The sequence below is a fragment of the Mandrillus leucophaeus genome, unplaced genomic scaffold, assembly GCF_000951045.1.
Source record: "Mandrillus leucophaeus isolate KB7577 unplaced genomic scaffold, Mleu.le_1.0 Scaffold64, whole genome shotgun sequence".
Classification (NCBI taxonomy): domain Eukaryota; kingdom Metazoa; phylum Chordata; class Mammalia; order Primates; family Cercopithecidae; genus Mandrillus; species Mandrillus leucophaeus.
This window is the reverse complement of record NW_012106919.1, coordinates 2801127-2828521: the sequence shown is the minus strand read 5'-3', so window position 1 is coordinate 2828521 and position 27395 is coordinate 2801127. Positions and strand designations below refer to the sequence as shown.

The 27395-nt window shown below is 37.1% G+C and overlaps 1 protein-coding gene across 1 annotated transcript in view; it reads right to left on the bottom strand.

The window, feature by feature from the left end:
* Positions 1–27395, bottom strand: part of MAGI3 (membrane associated guanylate kinase, WW and PDZ domain containing 3) — a 283777-nt gene that overhangs the window by 103412 nt on the left and 152970 nt on the right. Inside the window, exon 2 of the mRNA XM_012000770.1 lies at positions 22962–23078. The gene's annotated coding sequence lies outside the window, so the exon portion shown is untranslated. The remainder of the gene's footprint in view (positions 1–22961; positions 23079–27395) is intronic.

Here is a 27395-nt window from a genome sequence, read left to right as displayed (position 1 = left end):
CTAAAAATACAAAAAATTAGCTGGGCATGGTGGCGGGCGCCTGTAGTCCCAGCTACTTGGGAGGCTGAGGCAGGAGAATGGTGTGAACCCGGGAGGCAGAGCTTGCAGTGAGCCGAGATCATGCCACTGCACTCCAGGCTGGGTGACAGAGCAAGACTCTGGATTTAAAAAAAAAAAAAAAAAAGCTAGCAGAACAGAAGAAATAACCAAGATCAAAGCAGAACTGAAGATTATAGAGATATGAAACATCCTCCAAAAAATCAATGAATCCAGGAGCTGTTTTTTTGAAAAGACTAACAAAACAGACCACTAGCCAGAATAAAAAAGAAAAAAAGAGAGAAGAATCAAATAAACACAATAAAAATGATAAAGGGAATATCACCACTGATCCCACAGAAATACAAACTACCATTAGATAATACTATAAACGCCTCTGTACAAAAAAAAAACAACTAAAACATCTAGAAGAAATGGATAAATTCCTGGACACATACACCCTCCCAAGACTAAACCAGGAAGAAGTCGAATTCCTGAATAGACCAATAACAAGTTCTGAAACTGAGGGAGTAATTAATAGCCTACCAACCAAAAAAAGCCCAGGATCAGAGGGATTTACACCCGAATTCTACCAGAGGTACAAAGAGGAGCTGCTACCATTCCTTTTGAAACTATTCCAAACAATAGAAAAAGAGGGACTCCTCCCTAACTCATTTTATGAGGCCAGCATCATCCTGATACCAAAACCTGGCTGAGATACAACAACAACAAAAAAGTTTCAGGCCAATATCCCTGATGAACATTGATGCGAAAATCCTCAATAAAATACTGGCAAACTGAATCCAGCAGCACATCGAAAAGCTTATCCACCACGATCCAGTTGGCTTCATCCCTGGGATGCAACGCTGGTTCAACATACGCAAATCAATAAACGTAATCCATCACATAAACAGAACCAATGACAAAAACCACATGATTATCTCAATAGATGCAGAAAAGGCCTTCAATAAAATTCAACACACCTTCATGCTAAAAACTCTTAATAAACTGGGCACTGATGGAACGTATCTCAAAATATTAAGAGCTATTTATGATAAACCCACAGCCAATATCATACTGAATGGGCAAAAACTGGAAGCATTCCCTTTGAAAACTGGCACAAGACAAGGATGCCCTCTCTCACCACTTCTATTCAATATAGTATTGGAAGTTCTGGCCAGGGCAATCAGGCAAGAGAAAGAAATAAAGGGTATTCAAACAGGAAGAGAGGAAGTCAATTTGTCTCTGTTTGCAGATGACATGGTTGTATATTTAGAAAACCTCATCTTTTCAGCCCAAAAACTCCTTAAACTGATAAGCAACTTCAGCAAAGTCTCAGGATATAAAATCAATGTGCAAAAATCACAAGCATTCCTATACACCAATGATAGGCAAACAGAGAGCCAAATCATGAGTGAACTCCCACGTACAGTTGCTACAAAGAGAATAAAATACCCAGGAATCCAACTTACAAGGGACATGAAGGACCTCTTCAAGGAGAACTACAAATCACTGCTCAAGGAAATACGAGAGGACACAAACAAATGGAAAAACATTCCATGCTCATGAATAGGAATAATCAATATCATCAAAATGGCCATATTCCCCAAAGTAATTTACAGATTAAATGCTATCCCCATCAAGCTACCAATAACTTTCTTCACATAACTAGAAAAAACTACTATAAATTTCATATGGAATCAAAAAAGACCCCATATAGCCAAGACAATCCTAAGCAAAAGGAACAAAGCTGGAGGCGTCACATCAGCTGACTTCAAACGATACTACAAGGGTACAGTAACCAAAACAATATGGTACTGGTACCAAAATTGATACATAGAACAATGGAATAGAACAGAGGCCTCAGACATGACACCGCACATCTATAACCATCTCATCTTCAACAAACCTGACAAAAACAAGCAATGGGGAAAGGATTCCCTATTTAATAAACGGTGTTGCAAAAACTGGCTAGCCATATGCAGAAAGCTGAAACTGGACCCCTTCCTTACACCTTATACAAAAATTAATTCAAGATGGATTAAAGACTTAAACGTAACACCTAAAACCATAAAAACCCTAGAAGAAAACCTAGGCAATACCATTCAGGACGTAAGCATGGGCAAAGACTTCATGACTAAAACACCAAAAGCAATAGCAACAAAAGCCAAAATTGACAAATGGGATCTAATTAAACTAAAGAGCTTCTGTACAGCAAAAGAAACTATCATCAGAGTGAACAGGCAACCTATAGAATGGGAGAAAATTTTTGTAATCTATCCATCTGACAAAGGTCTGATATCCAGAATCTACAAGGAACTTAAACAAATTTACATGAAAAAAAACAAACTACCCCATCAAAAAGTGGGCAAAAGATATGAACAGACACTTCTCAAAAGAAGACATTTATGTGGCCAACAAACATATGAAAAAAAGCTCATCATCACTGGTCATTAGAGAAATGCAAATCAAAACCACAATGAGATACCATTTCACATCAGTTAGAATGGCAAATATTAAAAAGTCAGGAAACGACAGATGCTGGAGAGGATGTGGAGAAATAGGAACGTTTTTACAGTTAGTGGGAGTGTAAATTAGTTCAACTATTGTGGAAGATAGTGTGGCAATTCCTCAAGGATCTAGAACTAGAAATACCATTTGACCCAGCAATCCTGTTACTGGGTATATACTCAAAAGATTATAAATCATTCTACTATGAAGACACATGCACACATATGTTTACTGCAGCACTATTCACAATAGCAAAGACTTTGAACCAACCCAAATGCCCATAAATAATAGAATGGATAAAGAAAATGTGGCACATGTACATCATGGAATACTACGCAGCCATAAAAAAGGATGAGTTCACGTCCTTTGCAGGGACATGGTTGAAGCTGGAAACCATCATTCTCAGCAAAGTAACACAGGAATGGAAAACCAACCACCACATGTTCTCACTAATAAGTAGGAGTTGAACAATGAGAACGCATGGACACATGGAGGGGTACATCACACACTGGGGTCTGTCAGGGTGTGGGGGGCAAGGGGTGAAAGAGCACTAGGACAAATACCTAATGCATATGAGGCTTAAAACCTAGATGTTGGGTTGATGGGTGCAGCAAACCACCATGGCACATGCATACCTATGTAACAAACCTGCATGTTCTGCACATGTATTTCAGAACTTAAAGTATAATAAAAAATAAAATTGATTTGTAATTCTTTAGATTCTGAATATTATATTAAATCATCAAATCTAAGTAACCAACCCCTTCTAAACTGCATCATTATTTTATTCCTAAGAAAGAAAACAACCTGGCAACTACAATGGAAAGATTTCATCTATTCTAAGATGCATCCCAACTGTAGAGATGTTAAAATGTGAAGTAACTGCCTTGGTATTGATGAAGTACTGTGGTCCAGTGTCAGACATATGTATTGCAAATGGGGGATTTCTGTGAAATATGTTTTCTTGAAACAGCACTTTCTGAAAAATAATGCACCCAAAATAACAGAGATTATGGAGAAAACAGAGTCATGGTTGACTTCTCAAAACCTTTGCAACTTTGTAACCAGAACACTAACAAAATAGATAATGGTTCTAATTTAAAATATTAATACAGTTTAAAAGACATGTTAAATTCCCAATTAAAAACAATAAATAAAATACTGTGTCTTCTAAGAAAATGAAAGAAATGAAGAGAAAAGGTGGCTTGACAGAAAGGGGTATAAGAAAGGGTTAGCCTACTAAATAATGAAGATAGGGCAAATAGTGCAATAAAGATTTTAAAAACAGAACACAAAGTCAAACAGAAAAGATGCCAAATTGAAGTATATAGGCATCATATACACTGCCATATTCTTCCTCAGCTGCAATATTCAGTTGTGTTCGTTGATTCTATTTACTTGTGGTTATTTGATGATAAAAAAAAATTAGCTTGCTGAGGAAAACGGCATAGAAACTAGTATAACCTCAGTTAAATTTATGTCATTTTCTACATATGTGCCAATCACATGTAAACTATTTGTACTGCAGAAATACATGTAGAGGAACAGAGAGTATCTTGTCACATTCTGATTTTTTCACCTTTTTAAAAAATTGTATTTTGATGACAGAAGTTCTTAATTTTAATGTAGTCAAATGTATCAATCTTTTCCTTTACAGCTAATGGTTTTTGTGTCTAGTTGAAAAAAATCCTTTCCCAGCCTGTGCTGATGATATCCAGGGCACTGGGCTGCACCTGGAAAGCAAGCCTCAATTGTCTGAATGCATAAAGCAAACTGTCCAGAAAAAAAAAAAAAAAAATTCCTTTCCTAAGGCTATGGAGATATTCTATATTCTTTTTAAAAAGCACTACAGGTTTGCCTTTCACACCTAGGACTTTAACACAGTGGTGGGGATGGGCGAGCTGGTGAGAAGTACCAGTTCAATTTCCATTTTTTCCAAATGACTACTCAAAATGATTTATTGAAAGTCTTAATTTCCTTTCTGATCAGCCACAGCACTTCTTTCATAGCAATGTCTATATAAGCTTGGGTGTCTACTACTAGGCTTTCTACCTATTGACCATTCCTGTATCATTATCAGTGTTATAATTATTCTATTTTCCTAATAAATCTAGATATACAGTATAGCAAGTCCACCTATCTTGCTTTTTGTATTCATAGCCTGTCCATATACATTCTAGAATCAGATAAACAGGCTAAAAAGGCTGAAATTTTTATGGAATTTACATTGAATCTACCAATCCATTTGAGTAGAACTGATATCTTTGCCATACCGTCTTTAATTCATGAATAAGAAATCTCTGTCAGCATATTTAGATCTTCTTTAGCATCCCTTAATTTCACCCTATGGAGGTCTTACGTTTCATTAGAGGTTAATTTCTAGGTATTTAAAAAAAAACTTATATGCCATTGTAAGTAATATTTTCATAAACTTTTATTTTCTAAATATTGATGGTATAAAAGAAGGAATTTATCTACAATAGAATGCACTAATTCTAACAGTACAATTAAGTGAACTTTGGAAACCATTATCCCCCAAAGTTTCCTTGGGCCTCTTTGCAGTCCTCCACTGTGGGCAGTTACTGACCTACTATCAGTAGAGTTTTGCCTTTAATATAATTTAATATAAATGGAATCATACATTAATTTGATTCCAGTAGTTGTCTGGCTTCTTTTAGTTAGCCTGATGCTTTTGAGATTCACCCAGGTTGTTCAAATTCTTTTTACATTTAAGATGTCATTTGCGAAGAGAGATCATTTTAAGTCTTTTCTAAGTTGAATGCCTTTTATTTCTTTTTCCTGTCTTATTACTCTGGCTAGAATTTTCAGTACTATGTTGAATAGTAATGGCAAGAGTGGGCATCCTTGCTTTATTGCGGGATCTTACAGGAAAAGTCTTCTGTCTTTCCCTGTTGAGCATAATGTTAGCTTTTATTATGTTGAGGTAGTTTCCTTCTACTCCTAATTTGTTGAGTATTTTTAAAAATCCTGATAGGGTACTGAATTTTGCTTTTTCTGTATTGAGATGTTAATGTGGTATAATATATTAACTGATTCTTATATGTTGAACCATCCTTGCATTCCAGGCATAAATTTTAGCTGGTCAAGATGTATGATCTTTTTAATGTGCAATATAATTTAGTTTGCTAGTATTTTCTTTAGAATTTTTGTGTCAAATATCCATCAGGGATATTGGCCTGTAGCTGTCCTTTATTGTGTCTTTGTCTGGTTTTGTTATGAGGGTAACGAGTTTAAATGAGTTTGGGAGTGTCCCTTTCTCTTCCGTTCTTTGGAAGAATTTGAGAAGGACTGTTATTAACTGTTCGGTAGAATTCTCCAGGGGAGCCACCAGGTTCTAGGTTTTTCTTTGTTGGGAGGTTTTTGATTACTGCTTTAATCTCCACACTTGTTATAGGACTCTTCTGAATCTCTTTATGATTCAGTCTTGGTAGGTTTATATTTCTAAAACTTTATCCATTTCTTCTAGATCATCCAATTTGTTGGCATCTAACTTTTCACTACAGTAGTCTTTATAATTCTTTTCATTTCTGTGACATCAGTTATAGTATCTCCCCTTTCATTTCTAATTTTAGAAATTTAAATATTTTTTTTCTTAATCTAAGTAAGGAAGTAAGGGTTTATCAATTTTAGTGTTTTTTTTTTAAAAACAACTGGTTTGGTTGATTTTTTTCTTTTATGTTTTCTATTGAGTTTATCTCTCCTCTAGTCTTTATTATTTCCTTCCTTCTGCTGACTTTGGGTTTAGTTCATTCTTATTTGTCTAATTCCTTAAGGTATAAGATTAGGTTGGTGACTTGAGATTTTTCTTCTCTTTTGATGTGTTTACTGCTGTGAACTTCCCTCTTGGTACTGCTTTTACTACCTTCCATAAGTTTTAATATGTTGTATCTTTTAAAAAAATGTATCTCCAGGTTATTTCCAAAACTCTCTCATAATCCACTGGTTGTTTAAGAACACACTGTTTACTTTCCATGTATTTGCAAATTTTCCTGTTTTCTTTCTGCTAACTAATTTTAGTTTCATTCCATTATGCTGAGAGAAGATACCTTACATAATTTAAATCTTAAATTCATTAAGACTTGTTTTGTGGCCTAACGTGGTTTATCATAGAGAATCTTCCATGCATGCTAGATAAGAATGTATATTCTGCTGTTATTGGATGAAATGTTCTGTATGTCCGTTAGGTCCATTTGGTCTCATATTGTTAAAGTCCTCTGTTTCCTCATTGATCTTTTGTCTTATTTTATTCAGTTGGTATTCCACTGTATGGATATATCAAAACTAATTATCCATTCACCAATGATGGACATTTGGGTTGTTTCCAGATTTGGGCTATAATAAATAAAGCTGCTATTAACTTACATGACTTTGGATAGACATATATTTAAATGTATGTTGAGTTAATACCTAGGAGTGAAATTACTAGGTATTGTGGTAAGTGTATGTTTAATTCAATAAGAAAACGTCACATTATTTTCCAAAGTAGATGTCTTTGCATTTCCACCTGCAATATATGAGAGCTGCAGTTGATTTACATTACTGTTTCTAAGTAGGAATGCTTTCTGGAGTTTCTTGGGTAATTTGTTCTCTCTAAATCTTACAACAAATTAGTTGCCAGGAAAAATGACAAAAAAGTTCTAATTCTCTTGCACAAATTAAAGTTTAACAATTTGACATAGAGACATCTGGCTTAAAGACATCCGCTGATATCAACTGAAAGCAAGAGCAGGAAACGCTGAAAAGCAGAATCAAAGGTTAAGGTTGACATTGCCAGGAACCAGGACAGAAGCATGTGGGAGAGTAGCAGTCACTACATACTCAAGTCAGTCTTATTTGCAGCTGTTGCCACAAGTGTGTGTTCATGGCCATATCTGCTAGTGGTGGGTCTTTCTTACATAAAACAATACTAATAAGATGATATGTGTATTATACTTTATATAAATCCTATGAGTTGTGTTCCAAGAAATAACAAGTTTGGAGGCTAAGTCCTTAAATTGGCAGTTTCAACACACAACTCTGTGTAATGCTGTTAACCATGCTGGGAAATCTAAATATTAGGTTATTTGAATACTATCCAATAATATTTTCTGGCATTTTTCACTGATTATTTGTTACAAGCTTCAGTGCTTTGTAAATATTTAACAGAAGAAATGCAAAGAGAGAAAGTGAATGCTACTGTGGAACGTTCCAACATGAAATTAGAAACAGATCTAAAATCTGAAATAAAAGTAATATATTTAATAGATTTCAAGGGCAAAATCAAAATCAGGAGAAGCAGACAAAATGCTTTCACAATTAAAAAAGAAAATGAGATTAAATGAAACAACATACTTTGTAATGCTTTGTAAGGCATGAGGATTTTTTTTGATACATTCTTAATAAATTTGATGAATGTCAGTGCAAAATGAAATACAATTTTTTCTGGCATACTTGTCTGGCATATTTATCACCAAATAAAGATCAAGATCATCAGATAAAACAATTGATACTTTGTGCTTTAAAATTTCATTTTAGGGTTGGGCTTGGCGGCTCACATCTGTAATCCCAGCAGTTTGGGATTCTGAGGCGGGCGGATCACCTGAGGTCAGGAGTTTGAGACCAGCCTGGCCAACATGGTGAAACCCCACCTCTACTAAAAACACAAAAATTCACCGAGTGTGGTGGCGTGCACCTGTAATCCCAGCTACTTAGGAGACTGAGGCAGGAGAATCACTTGAACCTGGGAGGCGGAAGTTGTGATGAGCTGAGATCATGCCACTGTACTCTAGACTGGTCAACAAACAGAGCAAGACTCTGTCTCAAAAATCAATCAATCAATCAAAAATAAATAAATAAATAAATAAAATTTTAGGTGTGAAAAATTCAAATGCTAAATATGTATGTGATTATCTTTCAAATTCTAAATGATTTTTATTTGGTATTTATTTTGTGTTAATGCCTCCATTCATTCATTCATCATTTTAGAGATGCAGTCTTGCTATGTTGCCCAGGCTGATCTTGAATTCCTGGCTTCAAGATTTCCTTCTGCCTCAGCCTCCCAAAGTGCTAGGACTACAGATGTGAGCCACCATGCCCAACCAATGTCTCCTTCTTATAAGTTTTTCTGTTATCAAACATCTGTATCAAGTAGAGATCACTGAAAAATAGTAACAAAATCTTATTTTATTAGTTCATAATAATAATAATAGTAAACCATTTGATTTTATCTTGCCAGTTTCTCTCTGTAAGCGCTTGCCACACAGGAGAATCCATCCTATACTACAGTGTTCATAGCCATAACTACTGCCATAACAGTCAAGTGCAGCAGTCATTTGGGCTCTCAAGGTACTGGGTTCATTTGTCATTTCTTCACAATCAACTGTAGGTGATACTGTAATTAAATTGTGATGCCATGACTTCTCATGAATTATCAGCATCCCGCCTCTCATTGGAAGAAACTTGGCACTCCACGTAAGATCAGCCAAGACAACCAAAACCGATTCTGAAATCCCTTCTTGGAGGTTCTGTCTCCTGGGAAAACTACTTGTACTAATTCTGTATCAAGATCCAGACAGGAGAGAGAAACCACATGGCAATCTGAACAGAGACAGTTTAGTATATAGAATTGTTAACTGTTTACAGGGAATTAACTAAGTAGGAATAAACAAGGACTCTAAAGAATATCATCCTAAAGCTGAGGTAGAATAGTTAAATAAGGAACAAACTTGGAAGGGAGGGACTCTCCCAAAGTCTGGGATTCAGACCTCATTGAAGAGGGTGTGGTAACAGCCCAGTGGATGGTGGGGAATTTTGCTGGGTTGCCTGAGGACAGAGCTAGTTTACAGTTAGTGGGTCAAGGATTATAGGCAGGGAACTGCATGGGGTACCAATGAAATTCACCAGCAAGCTACCTCTGGTGGTGAGTCGGGTTTGTAAATAGAAAACCAGCTAAGACACTGGCTGGACTTGCCAGTAATCCATAGGAAAACTGGCTGCAGAGGATGTTGCTGAAAACTGGGGGACCAAATGGGATGTCACAGAACTCACCAGGAAACTGCTAAGAAGTCAGCTGGTACACTGCTGGTACTCATGAAATCACCTGTGAGGGTGTTGCTGAACTTGCTGTAAGGAAGTCTCCTGCAGGTGTGCCACTGAACTTGTCACTGAGAAGCTGACTGCTAGGGTACTGCTGAAACTTGCTGGGTGTCTTTTTGGATAGCAGGAGCAAAAAGAAAAAGATACACTGGAACCAGGAAAAGAACTCTCTTCTTTGTCCAGTATCCTTCCTGTGCCCTCTATTGAAAGCTTAACACTGTGTCAACGGACAGGAGACAAATGTTACAGTATCACAACCAGGCAAGAAAGTAGATTTATAGCTAAGAGGCAATATGGATAATAAATGGCAGACTAGTTTTCTGAGAGATTCTATCATAAATGGGAGTTGAATTTTGCCAAATAATTTTTCTGCATCTATTGAAAAGATCATTGGTTTTTGTTTTCTAATATTACTATATTAATTTTGAAATGTTATACCAACCTGGCATTCCTGAAACAAACTCCACTTGATCATAATGTATTATCCTTTTACATATTGCTATATATATATTGACTTGCTAAAATACTGTTAAGAATTTCTGAGTCTACATTCAAGGAAAATTTTAGACTAACATTTTCTTTTTTTTTTTTAATTTTAGAATCAGAATCATGTTCGCAACACAGAATGAGTTGGGAAATGTTCCCTCCTATATTTTCTAGAAGAGTTTGTGTAGAATTGGTATTATTTCTTTCTTAAATGTTCAGAACAATTTACCAGTATCACCCAGGCCTAAAGTTTTCTTTCTTTTTTCCAACTTTTATTCTAAGTTCAGGGGTACATGTGCAGGTTTGTTACATAAACGTGTGCCATGGTAATTAGCTGCACAGATCATCCTATCATCTACGTATTAAGCCCAGCATCCATTAGCTATTCTTACTGATGCTGTCCTTCCTCCCACCCTCCAACAGGCCCCAGTGTGTGTTGTTCCCCACCATGTGTCCATGTGTTCTCATCACTCAGCTCCCAATTATAAGTGAGAACATTTGATTTTCTGTTCCAAATGAATTGTAAAATAGTTTTTTTTTTTTTTCCTAATTCTGTGAAGAATGTCAATGATAGTTTAATGGGAATAGCATTGAATCTATAAATTACTATGGGCAGTATGGCCATTTTGATGATACTGATTCTTCCTATTCATAAGCATGGAACGTTTTTCCATTTATTTGTGTCATCATCTCTGATTTCTTTGAGCAGTCGTTTGTAGTTCTTGAAGAGGTTATTTACTTCTCTTGTTAGCTGTATTCCTAGGTATTTTATTCTTTTTTGTGGCAATTGTGAATGGGAGTTCATTCTGGATTTTGGCTCTCAGCTTGCCTGTTACTGATACATAGGAATGTTAGCAATTTTTGCACATTGATTTTGTACCCTGAGATTTTGCTGAAGTTGCCTATCAGTTTAAGAAGCTTTTGGGCAGAAACGGTGGAATTTTCTAGATATAGGAGATCATGTCATTGGCAAACGGATAGTTTCATTTCCTCTTCCTATGTGAATATGCTCTTTCTTTCTCTTTCTTGATTGCCCTGGTCAGAACTTCCAAAACTATATTGAATAGGAGTGGTGTAAGAGGGCATCCTTGTCTTGTGCTGGTTTTCAAGGGCAATGGTTCTAGCTTTTGTCCATTCAGTATGATATTGGCTGTGGGTCTTATTATTTTGAGATATGTTCCTTCAATATCTAGTTTATTGAGAATTTTTAACATGAAGCATTGTTGAATTTTATCAAAGGCTTTTTTGACATCTACTGAGATAATCATGTGGTTTTTGTCTTTAGTTCTGTTTATGTGGTGAATTATGTTTATTGATTTGTGTATGTTGAACCAGCCTTGCATCCTGGGGATGAAGCTGAATTGATTGTGGTGGATGAGCTTTTTGATATGCTGTTGGATTCGGTTTGCCGGTATTTTACTGAGGGTTTTTTCATTGATGTTCATTAGGGATACTGGCCTGAAGTTTTCTTTTTTTGTTGTATCTCTGCCAGGTTTTGGTATCAGGATGATGCTGGCCTCATAAAATGAGTAAGGGAGGGGTCCCTCCTTTTCAATTATTTGGAATAGCTTCAGAAGAAATGGTACCAGCTCCTCGTTGTACCTCTGGTAGAATTCAGCTGTAAATCCATCTGGTCCTGGGCTTTTTTTGGTTGGCAGGCTATTTGTTACTGCCTCAATTTCAGAACTGGCTATTGGTCTCTTCAGGGAATCAACTTCTTTCTGGTTCAGCCTTGAGAGAGTATATATGTCCAGGAATTTATCCGTTTTCTTCTAGATTTTCTAGTTTATTTGCATAGAGGTGTTTATAGTATTCTCTGATGGTTGTTTGTATTTCTGAGGGGTCAGTGGTGATATTCCCCCTTATCATTTCTGATTGTGTTTGTTTGAATCTTCTGTCTTTTCTTCTTTATTAGTCTAGCTAGCAGTCTATTTTATTATTTTTTTCAAAAACCCAGCTCCTGGATTTGTTGATTTTTTTTTGAAGGGTTTTTCATGTCTCTGTCTCCTTTAGTTCAGCTCTGATCTTGGTTATTTCTTGTCTTCTTCTTCTAGCTTTGGGGTTTGTTTGCTCTTGGTTCTCCAGGTCTTTTAGTTGTGATGTTAGGTTGTTAACTTGAGATCTTTCTAGCCTTTTGATGTGGGCATTTAGTACTATAAACTTTCCTCTTAACACTGCTTTAGCTGTATCTCAGAGATTCTGATATGTTGTCTCTTTCTTCTCATTGGTTTCAAAGAACTTCTTGATTTCTGTCTCAATTTCATTATTTACCCAAGAGTCATTCAAGAGCAGGTTGTCCAATTTCCATGTAGTTGTGTGGTTTTGAGTGAACTTCTTTCTTTCTCTTTCTTTCCTTCCTTCTTTCCTCTTCTTTTCTTTCTTTCTTCCTTTTTCCTTTTTTAGATGGAGTCTCACTCTGTGGCTCAGACAGGAGTGCAGTGGTGCAATCTCAGCTCACTGCAACCTCCACCTCCCGGTTCAAGCGATTCTCCTGCCTCAGCCCCGTGAGTAGCTAGGACTACAGGAGTGTGCCACCATACTCAACTAATTTTTGAGTGAATTTCTTAATCTTGATTTCTAATTTGATTACACTGTGGTCTGAGAGATTGTTATGATTTCAGTTCTTTTGCATTTGCTGAGAAGTGTTTTACTTCCTATTATGTGATCAGTTTTAGAGTAAGTACCGTGCAGTGATGAGAAGAACATATATTCTGTTGTTTTGGGGTGGAGAGTTCTGTAGATATCTATCAGGTCCTCTTGATCCAGAGCTGAGTTCAGGTCCTGAATATCTTTGTTAATTTTCTGTCTCAATGATCTGCCTAATATTGTCAGTGGGTATTAAAGTCTCCCACGATTATTGTGTGGGAGTCTAAGTCACTTTGAAGGTCCCTAAGAACTTGCTTTATGGCCAGGCACAGTGGCTAATGCCTGTAATCACGGGACTTTGGGAGGCTGAGATGAGTAGATCACTTGAGGTCAGGAATTCGAGACCAGCCTGGCCAACATGGTGAAACTCTGTCTCTACTAAAAAAATACAAAAAATTAGCCAGGTGTGGTGGTGGGCACCTACTGTCTCAGTTACTCAGAAGGCTGAGGCAGGAGAATTGCTTGATCCCAGGAGGCGGAGGCTGCAGTGAGCCAAGATCGCACCACTGCACTTCAGCCTGAGAGACAGAGTGAGACTCCGTCTCAAAAATAAATAAATAAATAAATAAATAAAGAACTTTATTAATCTGGGTGCTCCTGTACTGGGAGCATATGTATTTAGGGTAGTTGGCTCTTACCGTTGAATTGAACCCTTTACCATTATGTAATGCCCTTCTTTGACTTTTTTGATCTTTGTTGGTTTAAAGTCTATTTTAAAGTCTATTTTAAAGTCTGTTGGTTAAAGTGTATTTTGTCTGAAACTAGAATTGCTTTTTTCCATTGGCTTGATAAATTTTCCTCCATCCCTTTATTTTGAGCCTGTGTGTATCTTTGCATGTGAGATGGGTCTCTTGAAAACAGTATATTGATGGATCTTGATTCTTTATACAGCTTGCTATTCTTTGTCTTTTAATTGGGGCATTTAGCCCATTTATATTTAAGGACACCATGGTTATGTGTGGATTTGATACTGTCATCATGATGCTAGCTGGTTATTTTGCAGACTTGTTTATGGTGGTTGCTTCATAATGTCACTGGTCTGTGCACCACAGTGTGTTTTTGTAGTGGCTGGTAATGATGGTTTTTCCTTTTCATATTTAGTGCTTCCTTCAGGTGCTTTTGCAAGGCAGGTCTGTGGTAATGAATTCCCTTAGCATTTGCTTCTCTGTAAAGGATATTAATTCTCCTTTGCTTATGAAGCTTGGTTTGGCCAGATATGAAATTCTGGGTTGGTAATGTTGATTATTGGCCCCAATCTCTTCTGGCTTGCAGGGTTTCCACCGAGAGGTCCACCGTTTTTATCTGGTGGCTTCCCTTTGTATGTGACCTGGCCTTTCTCTCTGGCTGTGCTTAACATTTTTTCTTTCATTTCAACCTTAAAGAATCTGATTATTAATTGTCTTGGGGATTATCTTCTCATGGAGTATCTTACTGGGGTTCTCTGCATTTCCTGAATTTGAATGTTGGCTTGGCCTGTCTTGCTAGGTTGGGGAAGTTCTCCTGGATGATATCCTGAAGTATGTTTTCCAACTTGGTTCCATTCTCCCCATCATTTTCAGGTACCCCAATCAGTCGTAGATTTGGTCTCTATATAATCCCCTGTTTCTCGGAGGTTTCGTTCATTCATTTTCATTCTTTTTTCTTTATTCTTGTCTGCCTGTCTTAATTCAGAAAGCTAGTCTTCCAGCTCTTAGATTCTTTCCCCTGCTTGGTTTATTCTGCTATTAATACTTATGATTGCATTGTGAAGTTCTTGTAGTGTGTTTTCAGCTCTAACAGGGAGTTATGTTCCTCTCTAAAATGGCTTTAGCTGTCAGTTCCTGTATTGTTCTATGATGATTCTTAGCTTCTTTGCATAGGGTTACAATGTGCTCCTTTAGCTCAGTGAAGTTCATTATTACCCATCTTCTGAAGCCTACTTCTGTCATTTCAGCCATCTCAGCCTCAGCCTGCTTCTGAGACCTTGCTGGAGAGGTGTTGTGGTCATTCGGAGGAAACGGGACACGCTAGGTTTTTGAGTTTTCAGCTTTTTTTGCACTGATTCTTTCTCATCATTGTGGGCTTATGTACCTTTGATCTTTGAGGTTGCTGATCTTTGAACAGGGTTTTTGTGGTTTTTCTTTGTTGTTGTTTTCTGTTTATTTGTTTTTCTTTTAACAGTCTGGCCACTCTTCTGCAGGGCTGCTGCAGTGTGCTGGGGGTCTGCTTCAGACTCTAGTTGTTTTGGTTCGTCCTGTACCTGGAGGTATCGCCAGTGAAGGCTGCAAAACAGCAAAGATGGCAGCTTGCTCCTTCCTCTGGAAGCTCTGTCCCAGGTGGGTACTGACCTATTGCCAGCCCAAATGTACCTGGAGGAGGTGGCTGGAGACCCCAGTTGGGAGGTCTCACCCAGTGAGGACGAATGGGATCAGTGTGGCTGCTTTTTGGTAGAGGAGCTGTGTTGTGTTGGGGATTCCTTCAGCTCCCGATTGGTCTGGGCTCTCCAAGGCCCACAGGATGGACACATTGATGAGCCCAAATGGCCAAGGTAGCAGCTTGCCCACCCCTCAGGCACTCTGTCCCAGGGAGAAATTGGAGCTCTGTCAGTTCCATAGAACATGGGTGGTGGCTGGAGGCCCTGGCTGAGAAGTGCCAGCTGGGAGGACCAGCTGAGACAAGAAGTGGATCAGAGTCTGGCTTAAAGAAACAGTCTGGCCACGCCTCAACAAAACAGCTGTGTCCTGGTGGAGAACCGCTTCTGCCCATCAACTTGGACTCTCCAAAGCCTGTAGGCTGTAACAGTTAAGTCATCCATCTAACTAGGGTGGCATCCCTCCCCTCCCCGGGGCACTCCATCCCAGCGAGAGATCAGAGCTCTGTCCAGAGTATGTGCCAGTGGGCACGGCTGGAAGGCCCAGCTGGGAGGTCCTGTCCAGTGAGGAGGATGTGATCCAGACTGCTTAAAACAGCAGTCTGGCCATGATCTGGCAAAGCCACTGTGTTGTGTCCGGACCTTTTGGACTCTCCGAAGCCCGCATGCTGGAATGGCTGAGTCCACCAAACAGCAGAGATGGTGCCTAACCCTCTCCCCTTAAAGTTTTCTTTATAGGAGATAGAGGGTTTTTCAGCTCACCTATTTCTTCATGAGTGAGCATTGGTAGTTTTTGTCTTCTAAAGAATTTGTCCATTTTATCTAAGTTGTTGAGTTTATTGCCATAAAGTTATTCAGAATATTCCTTATTAGGCCAGGTATGGGGTCTCACATCTGTAATTCCAACACTTTGGGAGGCCAAGGCCAGAGGATCACTTGAGCTCCAGAGTTTGAGATCAGCCTAGGCAACATAGCAAGACCTCATCTCTACTAAAAAAAAAAAAAAAAAAAAAAAAAAAAAAAATTTGCTGGGCATGGTGGCACACATCTGTAGTTCCAGCAACTAAGGAGGTTGAGGCAAGAGGATAACTTGAGCCCAGGAGATGGAAGAAATGGAAGTTCAGCTATAATCACACCAATGAATTCTAGGACCTGGGTGACAGAGTGAGACTGTCTCAAAAAAAAAAATTATTTATCATACACTTACACACTTAACATCTATAGGATTTTCAGTGATGTCACCTCTCTCATTCCTGATATTGTTTTGCTTTGTAGTAACAGAGTCACTATTTGCTCAGGCTTATCTCAAACTCCTGGACTCAAGCAATCCTCCTGCCTCAGCCTCCCAAAGCACTGGGATTACAGGCATGAGCCACTGTACCCAGCCTCCTGATAGCATTAATTTGTGTTTAATTTCTTCCTAAGCAGTCTAGCTAGAGGTTTATCACTTTTATTGATCTCAAAAAATGAGCTTTGGGTTTCATTGATTTTTTTCTATTTTCTATTTCACTGGTTTCTACTCTTTATGTTTTCTTCCTTCTACTTAAAATAAGTATTTTTCTCCTTTTTAAGATTCTTAAGGTAGAAGTTTAGATCACTAACTTGAAATCTTCATTATTTTCTAATATAAGTATTTAATACTGTAAGTGTCCATCTAAATACTACTCTAGCTACATCCTACAAATTTTCATATATTGTGTCTGATACATTTCAATTTGTTGGTTGATATGTGTAATATTTTGTAATCTTTGTGATTTATTCAACTCACAGTTTATTTAGAAGTGTGTTATTAATTATTAATTTCTGAATATCTTTCTGTTAGTACTTTCTCTATTTTTTTTTTAAGAGACAGGGTCTCACTCTTGACGTGATTATAGCTCACTATAGCCTCAAACTCCTGGGCTCAAGGGATCCTCCCGCCTCAGCCCCTCAAGTAGCTAGGACTATAGGTACATGCCATCTTGCCTGCCTCATTTTAAAAAGTTTTTTTTTGTAGAGATGGGGTCTTGGTAGGTTGTCCAGGCTGGTCTCAAACTCCTAGCCTCAAGCAATCCTCCCATCATCGTTAATAATTTCTAATTTAATTTCATGATGGCCAGATAACATGTTTTATATGATTTAAGTCTAAATCCTCTTAAACGTATCAGTTCTTGCCTTGTGGTGCAGAATATGGTCTATATTTGTGAATGTATCATCTACACTAGAAAAGCATCTGTATTCTGCTGCTGTTGGGTGGCATCTTCTAATAAATAGTAACTAGGTCAAGCTGGTTGAAAATGCTGTTCATGTTTTCTATTACCTTACAGATTTTTTGCTTAATTTTAAAATTAATTACTAAAAGAGGATGTTGAAATCTTGAACTGTAATTATGAAGCTGTGTATTTTCCTTTCAGTTCTATTGCTCTGGTATCATTTCCCTTCTACCTGAAGAATTTCCTTTAATATTTCGTTTTGTTTGTTGTTTGTGCATTTTGTCCAATCTTTAATATTTCTTACAGTGTAAGAAATATTAATATCTGCTGCTGAAAACTTCTTTCACCTTTTTGTTTGTCTGAAAATTCTTTATTTCTCTTTCATTTTTGAAGGATATTTTTGTTGTATATAGAAATCCAGGTTGGCATCTTTTTTTCCTTGCAGCATGTTAAAGATGTTATTTGATGGACTCTGGCTTATACTGTTTCTGTGGATTCTGCAATCATTCTTTGTTCCCTTGCATGTAATTTATCTTTTTTTTCCTGTTTTTTGCATTTTCTTTTTCAAAAATTTTTATTTTATTTCACTTTATTTAGAGATGGGATCTCACTATGCTGCCTAGGCTGGATTTGAACTCCTGGGCTCAAGTGATCCACCCACCTCAGCTTCCTGCTGAGTTGAGATTACAGGCACATGCCAGCATGCCCAGCATCATTTTCTTTTTATCAATGGTTTTTTATAATCTAATTATGATGTTCTTTGATATGGTTTTCTTCATGTTTCTTCTGTTTCGGGTCTATTAAGCTTCTTTGATCTGTGCGCTTATTATTTTCATCAAATTTGGAAAAATTTCAGTCACTATTTCTTTAAGTATTTTTCTCCTTCCTCCACTTTGGCTTGATAGTTTGCCATGGGTAAATATAAATGCATCGTAGTCCTGTTCTGCCTATATTTAAATGTCTGAAAACAGCTGTTACATATTCCTCATCCAATTTCTAGTTGTCTATGACAACAGGGTAAATCTAGTACTAGTTATGGTACTGGTACTTCATGGCAGAAGTAGAAATCTCTCCCCTCCCCATTGTCATCTGGTTGCTCAAAAAAACAGAAAGTTTTCACTTTCTCAGTCATTTTCTTCTCTGTGCTTCAGTTTCATTAGTTTATATTGCTACGTGTTTAGGTTCACTGATCTTTTCTTCTCCAGTTTTGAATCTTCTGTTAAGTCCATTCAGTGAATTTTTAAGGTTCCACTTAATTCATATATACATATACACACACACACACACACACACACACACACGAATATTTATATATAATTTTTCTCTTCATTATGTTCATATTGTTCTTTAAATCCTTGAGCATATTTCTAATAACTAAAATTGCTGGTATAGTCCTGCCATCATGTGTCATTTCTGTTTCCTTTTTCTATCAGCTGACTTTTCTTTTGATTATGGGTCACATTTTCCTGCTTTTTGCAGGTCTAGTAATTTTTTATTAGATGCTGGACATTTTGAATATTCTGTTACACAATGTTTCCATTTTGTTGTCTTTCTATTTTATTGTTTGTTTGTTTGTTTGAGACAGAGTCTCACTGTGTCGCCAGGCTGGAGTGCAGTGGCACGATCTCGGCTCACTGCAACCTCCGCCTCCTGGGTTCAAGCAATTCTCCTGCTTCAGCCTCCCAAGTAGCTGGGACTACAGGCACACACCACTATGCCCAGCTAATTTTTGTATTTTCAGTAGGCACGAGGTTTCACCATGTAGGCCAGGATGGTCTTGATCTCTTAACCTCATGATCCGCCTGCCTCAGCCTCCCAAAGTGCTGGGATTACAGGCGTGAGCCACTGAGCCTGGCCAATGTCTTTCTTTAAAGAGTGTTGATTTACTTCTTTCCTTCTTTCTTCCTTTTTTGCTAGCAGTTAAGTTGCATGCATATTCACTTGATCCTTTGGGGTCTTGCTTAATTAAGCTTTGTTAAAGCAGGCCTAGAGGAGCTTTATCTGTGGCTATTTTAGCCCTGCTAGTAAGGCAGGAGTCTTATGGGATTCTTCCACCAAGCTGATTAGAACTCAAATGTCTCCTGGCCCTGGGTAAGCTCTGAGAATTGTTAAACTTACAACTCCAAGAGATTTTTTGGTTTAACCTTGAAGAGTCTCGTCCCACATATTCTCAGCTTAGTATTCAGCCACAGAGTCAAGGGGGTGCCTTTACAGATTGCTTGAGCTCTTTTTCTTCATAGCTGTCTCCTCTGAGACATTCTGTCCTGCAAATTTCAGATACCTCAGGCTTCTTGAACTCAGATTTCTGTCCCTTCAACTCAGAGTCCATTGTACTCTGCCTGGGCTCTCCCTCCTTGTGCTGTGGTCCAGAAAGTGCCTTTAAGTAGAAACTTGAGGAAATTATAGGATTCCTCTGTGTGTGGTCTCCTTTCTTCTTCTCTCAGGGATTACAGTCCCATTCCACCTACAGCTCAATATCTGACAATAGAAGTGCCCTCTCTCTTTTTTCAACACTGTTGCTCAAATTGTCTCAGATTTTTGGAGTAAGCCTCCTTTTAGGTGGCTTCTATGTCCTCCTGGTATGTCTCTATAATTTTTTAAGCACTATATACTTTCTGATACACTTACATGCTCCAAAGCTCATCGTGTACTTTCCTTGCCCCAGACCTAGAATCAGAACTATCTCCAAGGAGACCTCAAACTTTTTAGGAAAGTATGATATTTAGAGACCAGATGTGACCCTTCAGTATGCTAACTGCTACTGATGCGGCATTGTGTCTAGGTTCCTAGAGGGAGCTTTGGACACTTCAATTTGTGTGTAAGTTAAGAGGGCCCATTGAGATCTAAAAGGGCTACAGCTGCTTGGACCCTATGAAATGAAACAAAATAAATTTTAGCTCCCTTCAAGGATAAAAACCTCACAGTGAGGAAACTGCAAAACTAGAACAATAAAATTAAAAGAAAAACTCAAGTGAAAGTGGCAGAGGGCAGTAAAAAAAAAAAGACCTATCTTAGAAAGTACAAGTACATATTTTTATTATCTTGTTTTAACAATGGAAGAGGAAGCTCTAGAGCTATGAAACTAAAAATGAGACATCCTATGCAGGAAAAATATCAAGTTATTTAAAAAGAAATGAAAATTAGATTGCTACCAAACTCTTTAAGAGCAATGCTTTATGCCAAAAACAGTTAGACAGTTGACTAATACATTTAAGATAGTCGAGGAAAGAAAATGAGTCAAAAATTTTATATCCATCCAAACAAACAGCAAAGTATAAAGGCCACAAACAAAATCCTAAGATGATCCTGTGAGCCTTTGCTGGGAAATCGGGTAAAGAAAAAGCTTTAGACAACTACAATTAGTGAAAAAATAACAACGTAAGGATTGGTGGTTATATTAAATATGTATTTACCCACAGAATAAAAGATAAATGATAATTATAAAGGAAGAAATTACAGTAATGTAATGGCTATTTGCTTAGCCAATGTAGATACAGCCCAACTATTAAAAAAAAAATAATAAGGTAAGAATGACGAAAGCATATGCAAAGTGGAATAAGCTTACTGATCACCTTATATTTGGTAGGAATAAAAAGGTATTACTTCAAGTCAGATGATGGGAGAGAAGGAAGGAAAAAGAAGAGATGACTAAGTAATTTAAATATTACTCATAGTAGAGACAGAAGCAAAAAAAGAGGGAGGGAGGAACAAAGATTATTATATAAAGGTATCAAGGTAACCATTAAAAAAAAAGATCCCTACAAACCTTTCTAAAAAGAGACAGATGACTACATAGTGAAAGGATTTTCATACAAAAGGCTTATATATGGTAAATATAAAAACCATGACAGAATTGAGGCTAAAGATATTGATCACATCAATAAAAATGTAAAAAGTTTCACACTGGCTGAGTAAAGTCCAGAACTATTTGTAAAACAGAGATTCAGAGACTTTAAGAATAACAAGATGGACAAAGACATATCAGGCAAATACAAATTGAAATAAAGGCAGAAGTTGTGATCTGCAGCTACAAGGCAGATTTGTAGGAGGAAATCATAGATAAGGAGGCAGATTAAAAAAAACAAAAAATATTTTATGCGATGCTAAGGAGTCTGAACTTGATTTGTCAGTGGAAATCTTTGAAGGATAAACTATAGATGGACAAGAATCGGATGTCCACTTTATTTTTAAATTTTTTTCCCTTTCCTATAGTGCTGAGAAATGTGCACTTTAAAAATTGATTGAATTGAGGTGAAATGAGAGGCAGGAGATCCAGTTAGAATGGGAGAAGGGGACAAACACTACTTGAGTGCCTACTCTAGGCCAAGCAGTTTTACATACATGCTCTCATTTTAAATCCTAGTGACAGCTACATGAGGTGAGTCTTGTTATTTTAATTCTATATATAGAGTTTCTGAGGACCAGGAACATTAAGTAACTTGCCCAAGTAAAGTAGCCAGTAAGATTCTAGAGTAAAGATTTTGAACTCAACTTTACTTAGCTCTTTGCCACTACATAGTCAAGGTAGGAAGGGAGGAAGCCAGGGAGGGAGGGAAAAAAAATTATTCCAAGTAAGAGAGAGTTCCTTTCCTTCTTCTTTTTTTTTTTTAATTTTTTTTCTTGTTGGGGAAGGGGCAGATTTTAAAATTATTTTAAAATAACGTTCTAATAAAATACTTGTTCTTGGTATACAAGGCATTGGGAGCTAAAAAGTCTTCTTACTGCATAAGGCTTTACAAATCGATTTACAGGAATAAAATCTAGTTAACAACATGTAAATATATATTCTTTTTTTATTTCCTTTTTTTCTTTTTTTCGAGATGGGGGTCTTGCTGTTATGGCGCAGGCAGGAGTGCAATGGCGCGATCTTGGCTCACTGCAACCTCTGCCTCTTGGGTTCAAGTGATTCTCCTGCCTCAGCCTCCCAAGTAGCTGGGATTACAGGTGCCTGCCACCATGCTTGGCTAATTTTTGTGTTTTTAGTAGAGATGGGGTTTCACCATGTTGGCCAGGCTAGTTTGAAACTCGTGACCTCAGGTGATCTGCCCACCTCAGCCTCCCAAAGTGCTTGGATTACATAGTCTTAAATTCTAGTCATCACTTTTTAAAAGTCACAACATAGACTCTTCCAGTTTTTCTACTTTATACTTTTTTTTTTTTTTTTTTTTGAGGCAGAGTCTTGCTCTGTCGTCCAGGCTGGAGTGCAGTGGCATGATCTCGGCTCACTGCAACCTCCACTTCCTGGGTTCAAGCGATTCTCCTGCCTCAATCTTCAAAGTAGCTGGGATTACAGGTGCCTGCCACCACACTGGGCTAATTTTTGTGTTTTTAGTAGAGACGAGGTTTCACCATGTTGGCCAGGCTGGTCTCGAACTCCTGAACTCAAGTGATCCACCTGCCTTGGCCTCAAAAAGTGCTGGGATTATAGGTGTGAGTCACTGCATCCGGCCCAGTTTTTCTACTTTTAAAAACAAAACCTCTCAAGTTCTCTGAAAATTTTTCTTCTTATCCAATTTTGTTCATTTTTGCTCCCAATTTAGTCTTCACAATTTCATGTGAAATACTCTATCAAACTATCTATAGATGTTTAATTAGTTAAGAAAGGACATTTCTGCTTCAGTTCTTTTATTCCATCACATACTTACATGGAATGGTTCTCAAGTAGAGATTATCTCTGATCACTTGCTGCAGTTTGTGGTCAATTGATCCTTTTTGAAACTGAAGACTTAGGTAATGCCGCAAATCTTTATTAATGACTTTGCCTGGAGCAAAGACAAAAAAACAGAAAATAAATGCATAATTTTTAGACGTTCACTTAAATATAGAAGCTAGTAACTGAATATTCTTAAACCAGTTAGCTATGAACAGGATAAAGGAATCAGAGTATTTTACTAAAAAGAAAATATAACCAAATTATTTATAGGTACTATAATTAAAATATGTACCTGCAACATAATGTGGGAATAATTTTACATGGTAAGGGAGGGAGAAGGTACAGGTCAGAGAGAATGACAAAAATATTCAGAGTAATTTCATTTAGTCCCATGGCTTTAAATGCTATCTATATAATGATAACTTCCACATTCATATCATGTCTCCATCCTTGATCTACCTCTGCCAAGCTCTAAACTCATCAAACTGATCCATATATATTGCAGATATATTTGGAAGTCAAATAAACACCTCAAGTTTCAGATAGCCAAAACAGAACTTTTAATTCCATCTGCCCCCAATGTTTCCTCCCCAACATTTTCCCTATTGTACAAGGCACCATCAGCTTGCAAAACAATCTCGATACCTAGAAATCATCCTTGATTTCTCCTTTTCATTCTACCCATCCAGATCCAACCCATTAGCAACTTTTGTTGGTTCTACTTCCAAGACATACTTGACTTTTCTTCATTTCCTTTGCCACCACCCTAATCTAAGCCCCCACTGATTCCTCATCTGGAATTCTGTCCCAGCCTTCTAATCGGCATCTATTCTTGTCTCTTTTCTGCCGCCCACCACTTAGCAGCCAGAGTGAGATTTAAAACATAAATCTGATAATTACTACTCTGTTTAGGGTCCCCCAAGATATCTTGTACTTGCATCAAAATCTAAAATCCTGAACAGGGACTAGAAGGCCCTACATGTTCTGGCTCCAGCCATCTCTGATCCTAATTTGGTCACTCTTCCCACTGTCAAACACTGCTCCACCTATGCTTGGCCATCTTTCTGATCTTCGAAAAGGGCAAACTGGCCCCACCTTAGGGTCTTCTGCCTATCACTAGATTGAACAGGCATTTTCTGTCCACTTGCTTGACTCCTAGATACAATGTGAATAATTAAGAAAGTCAAAGATTTTCTATTATTTGTGGGGAAAATGGGAAATAAATAGAGAAATATAAGGGCTCTCAAAGAAATATTAAGCAGAAAAAACAGGATTGCAGAAATCTGATAGCAATGAATTTATACTAAGGGTTGAACTTAAAATGAAACTCCAAGTAGTCCAAACCACTGTTCATTAGACAAGGCTTCGGATAATTAGAAAAAAATCAATGCTAAAGCAAAATAGATTATTTTACTAGTAAGAACAGTTGATTAAAGTATACTATTTTATTTAGAGCAACATACTTATGACAAGGTTAGATAAACCAAATACTATAGATCAGCTAATTCTTTTAACTATTACTCCACAATATTACATTTCTAATTCCCTCTTTTGCTCTTCTCATCTGTATAAATGAACATAACCTATGTAAGACAGTGTTAATATAAACAGGAAATCAGTGTGTGTCAAAAGTTCAGCAAACATATTCAGACCCTAAACTAATAAACACAAACCTTAAAAAATCCTTCTTTTGTCTTGCCAAAAATAGATGCTGAGCAAGGGGGAGCCTTTGTGATTTTAATAAACCTGAAAGATATTTACCAGGATGAACACAGAATAATCTCTGGTCCCAGAGATTGTTTCTATTAAGCATTTAGGGATCCCACTAACCCAAGTATTATTTAGATAAAAATAATATTATTTCATTTTTAAAATTTATAATACAGAATAGTACAGTATACTATTCATCACTGGATAGAATAAAATGCTAATTTATAATCAATATTGCATAGTCTCATTGCTTACTGAACAAATATATACCAAATAATGAATTCATTAAGTATTTTTAAAATCAGGTAAGAGATGTCTCAAATGCTTTGTAAATGTTATTAAAAAGTTTTGGCAAATCGTTATATAGTTGCCTAAAGGTGTTTTGTGATACTTGGGGAAGTTTGGTTAGAGTTTTTGAATGGACAGAGAATGCATCATTGTTTTTTCCCCACTTAAAAATAACATAATATAGGCTCTGACATCTAAAAATCTGCTGTACAACATATTTTGTATAAAATATACAACAATTTTAATTTGGATAAAAGATAATACATGAATAATTTAAAAAGACAATCTGACTCAATATTTTGTTTTATTAACTCACGATTTCCTTTTTTTTAAATTTGAAGCTTTACTGTCAGATATGGTATAACTTACAAAGATAACTATAAAATGCTAAAAACTCAGATTGTATTTTAGTGTATAAAATAACAACCATTAAATTAGATATAATTAAGGACAAAGCCACAATAAAATCAGAAATACAGCATAATGGGTCTCTTAAGGCAAAATAATTGAAACAACTCAATTTTTGTTTTGTTTTGTTTTGTTTTGTTTTGTTTTTTGAGACGGAGTCTCACGCTGTCGTCCTGGCTGGAGTGTGGTAGCGCGATCTCGGCTCACTGCAAGCGCCGCCTCCTGGGTTCACCCCATTCTCCTGCCTCAGCCTCCCGAGTAGCTGGGACTACACGCGCCTGCCACCACGCCCGGCTAATTTTTTGTATTTTTAGTAGAAATGGGTTTCACCCTGTTAGCCAGGTTGGTCTCAATCTCCTGACCTCATGGATCCGCCCGCCTCGGCCTCCCAAAGTGCTGGGATTACAGGCTTGAGTCACCGCGCAGGGCCTCAATTCTTCTTTCAAGGGCCTACAAGATCTTAAGACTGAGAGGCCAAGGCTGGAATTGCACTCTTTTTTTCATCCTTCACTTCCACTGGGATTCTAGATGTAACACCGAGATGAACAGTTGCAAAGAAAAGTGTGAGGGACAATTTTGTAAGTGTGATATTTTGGCCGGGTGCTCATGCCTGTAGTCCCAGCACTTTGGGAGGCCGAGGCAGTTGGATTACTTGAGGTCAGGAGATCGAGACCAGCCTAGCCAACATGGTTAAACCCTATCTCTACTAAAAATACAAAAATTAGCAGGATATGGTGATATGTGCCTGTAATCCCAGCTACTCCAGAGGCTGAGGCAGGAGAATCGCTTGAACCTGGGAGGCAGAGGTCGCAGGGAGACGAGATCGCCCTGCTGCACTTCAGCCTGGGCAACAGAATGAGATTCTGTCTCAAAAATAAACAAATAAATAAATACTTGTGATATTTTATGTAAACATCTGCAAGTATTCAAAAAAGTCATCACACTTTTTTGAGGCTAGAGGCAAAATATTACAAGCACCAAAGAAATACCAATTATGATGAAAGTTTAATAAGTTAACTATGGGTTTGCATTCTCTAAAAGTAACAAATAATTTAAAAAAAAAATTGGATGTAGCAGTTATCATGGACTGCCAAAAGAACTTCCTAAGGGGACAAAATATATGGTTCTCTCTTTGATATGATTCCAGGGAATTTGTATTGTTTTTAAAAATATGTAAATATCTTGAACAGGCAGCTGACTGTGGGATTACCAGAAGGCCAACAGACACACTGACTCAAAAAGACACTGCTGAGTATATCTGTACTATCAAGTTGTATATGAACATCTGCCTTTTATTTAGGGATAGTTCACAGGAATGACATTTCAAAGGTATGAAAAACATCCAAGTGAGCTTAATATAGTTGTTACTGAACAAAGAAAAGATTCCTCATAAGGTTAGCATTCTTAACATAGTCAGACTTTGCTCTAAATGTTAATATTATGCCTTGACTTCTAAGTAATTTATAAGTCAAGGTTACATACATAAATTAAAAACAGATTTATATATCTTACAAATACAGCTCGGTTGGAAAAAAGTCCCTAACAGAAACCTCAATCATATGAATAAATCTAGTTACTCAAGTTTCAACATACAAATCCTTAAAAAAACTAATAACTACAAATCCATACTTTCTGAATATATGCAAATTAATGTTCACCACCAGTTCTCTGTGAGGAACCAGTATATAAAGTAACTATTATTTAACTAAACCCTGGGCATGCTGGCATGGGGATGGCCAGGCAAGCAGCTGTAAATCAATCTAATTACAATCTAATTTCATCATGTTTCCACAAGGATAGATAAGGAAACATTGTCAACCACTTGGCTAAAGTCAAGATACAACATGTCTTTACTATTCTCTAATTCAGTAGCAATTATAAAACTGAAAATAAAGCAAAAAAAAAAAAAAAATGAGGTCAGTTTGGCATGTCTTATTCTTATAAATTCATATTGATTCATAGTGATCATCTCCTTCTCTTCTAAACACAATATTTCATTTTTTTACAATCTCTTCCAATT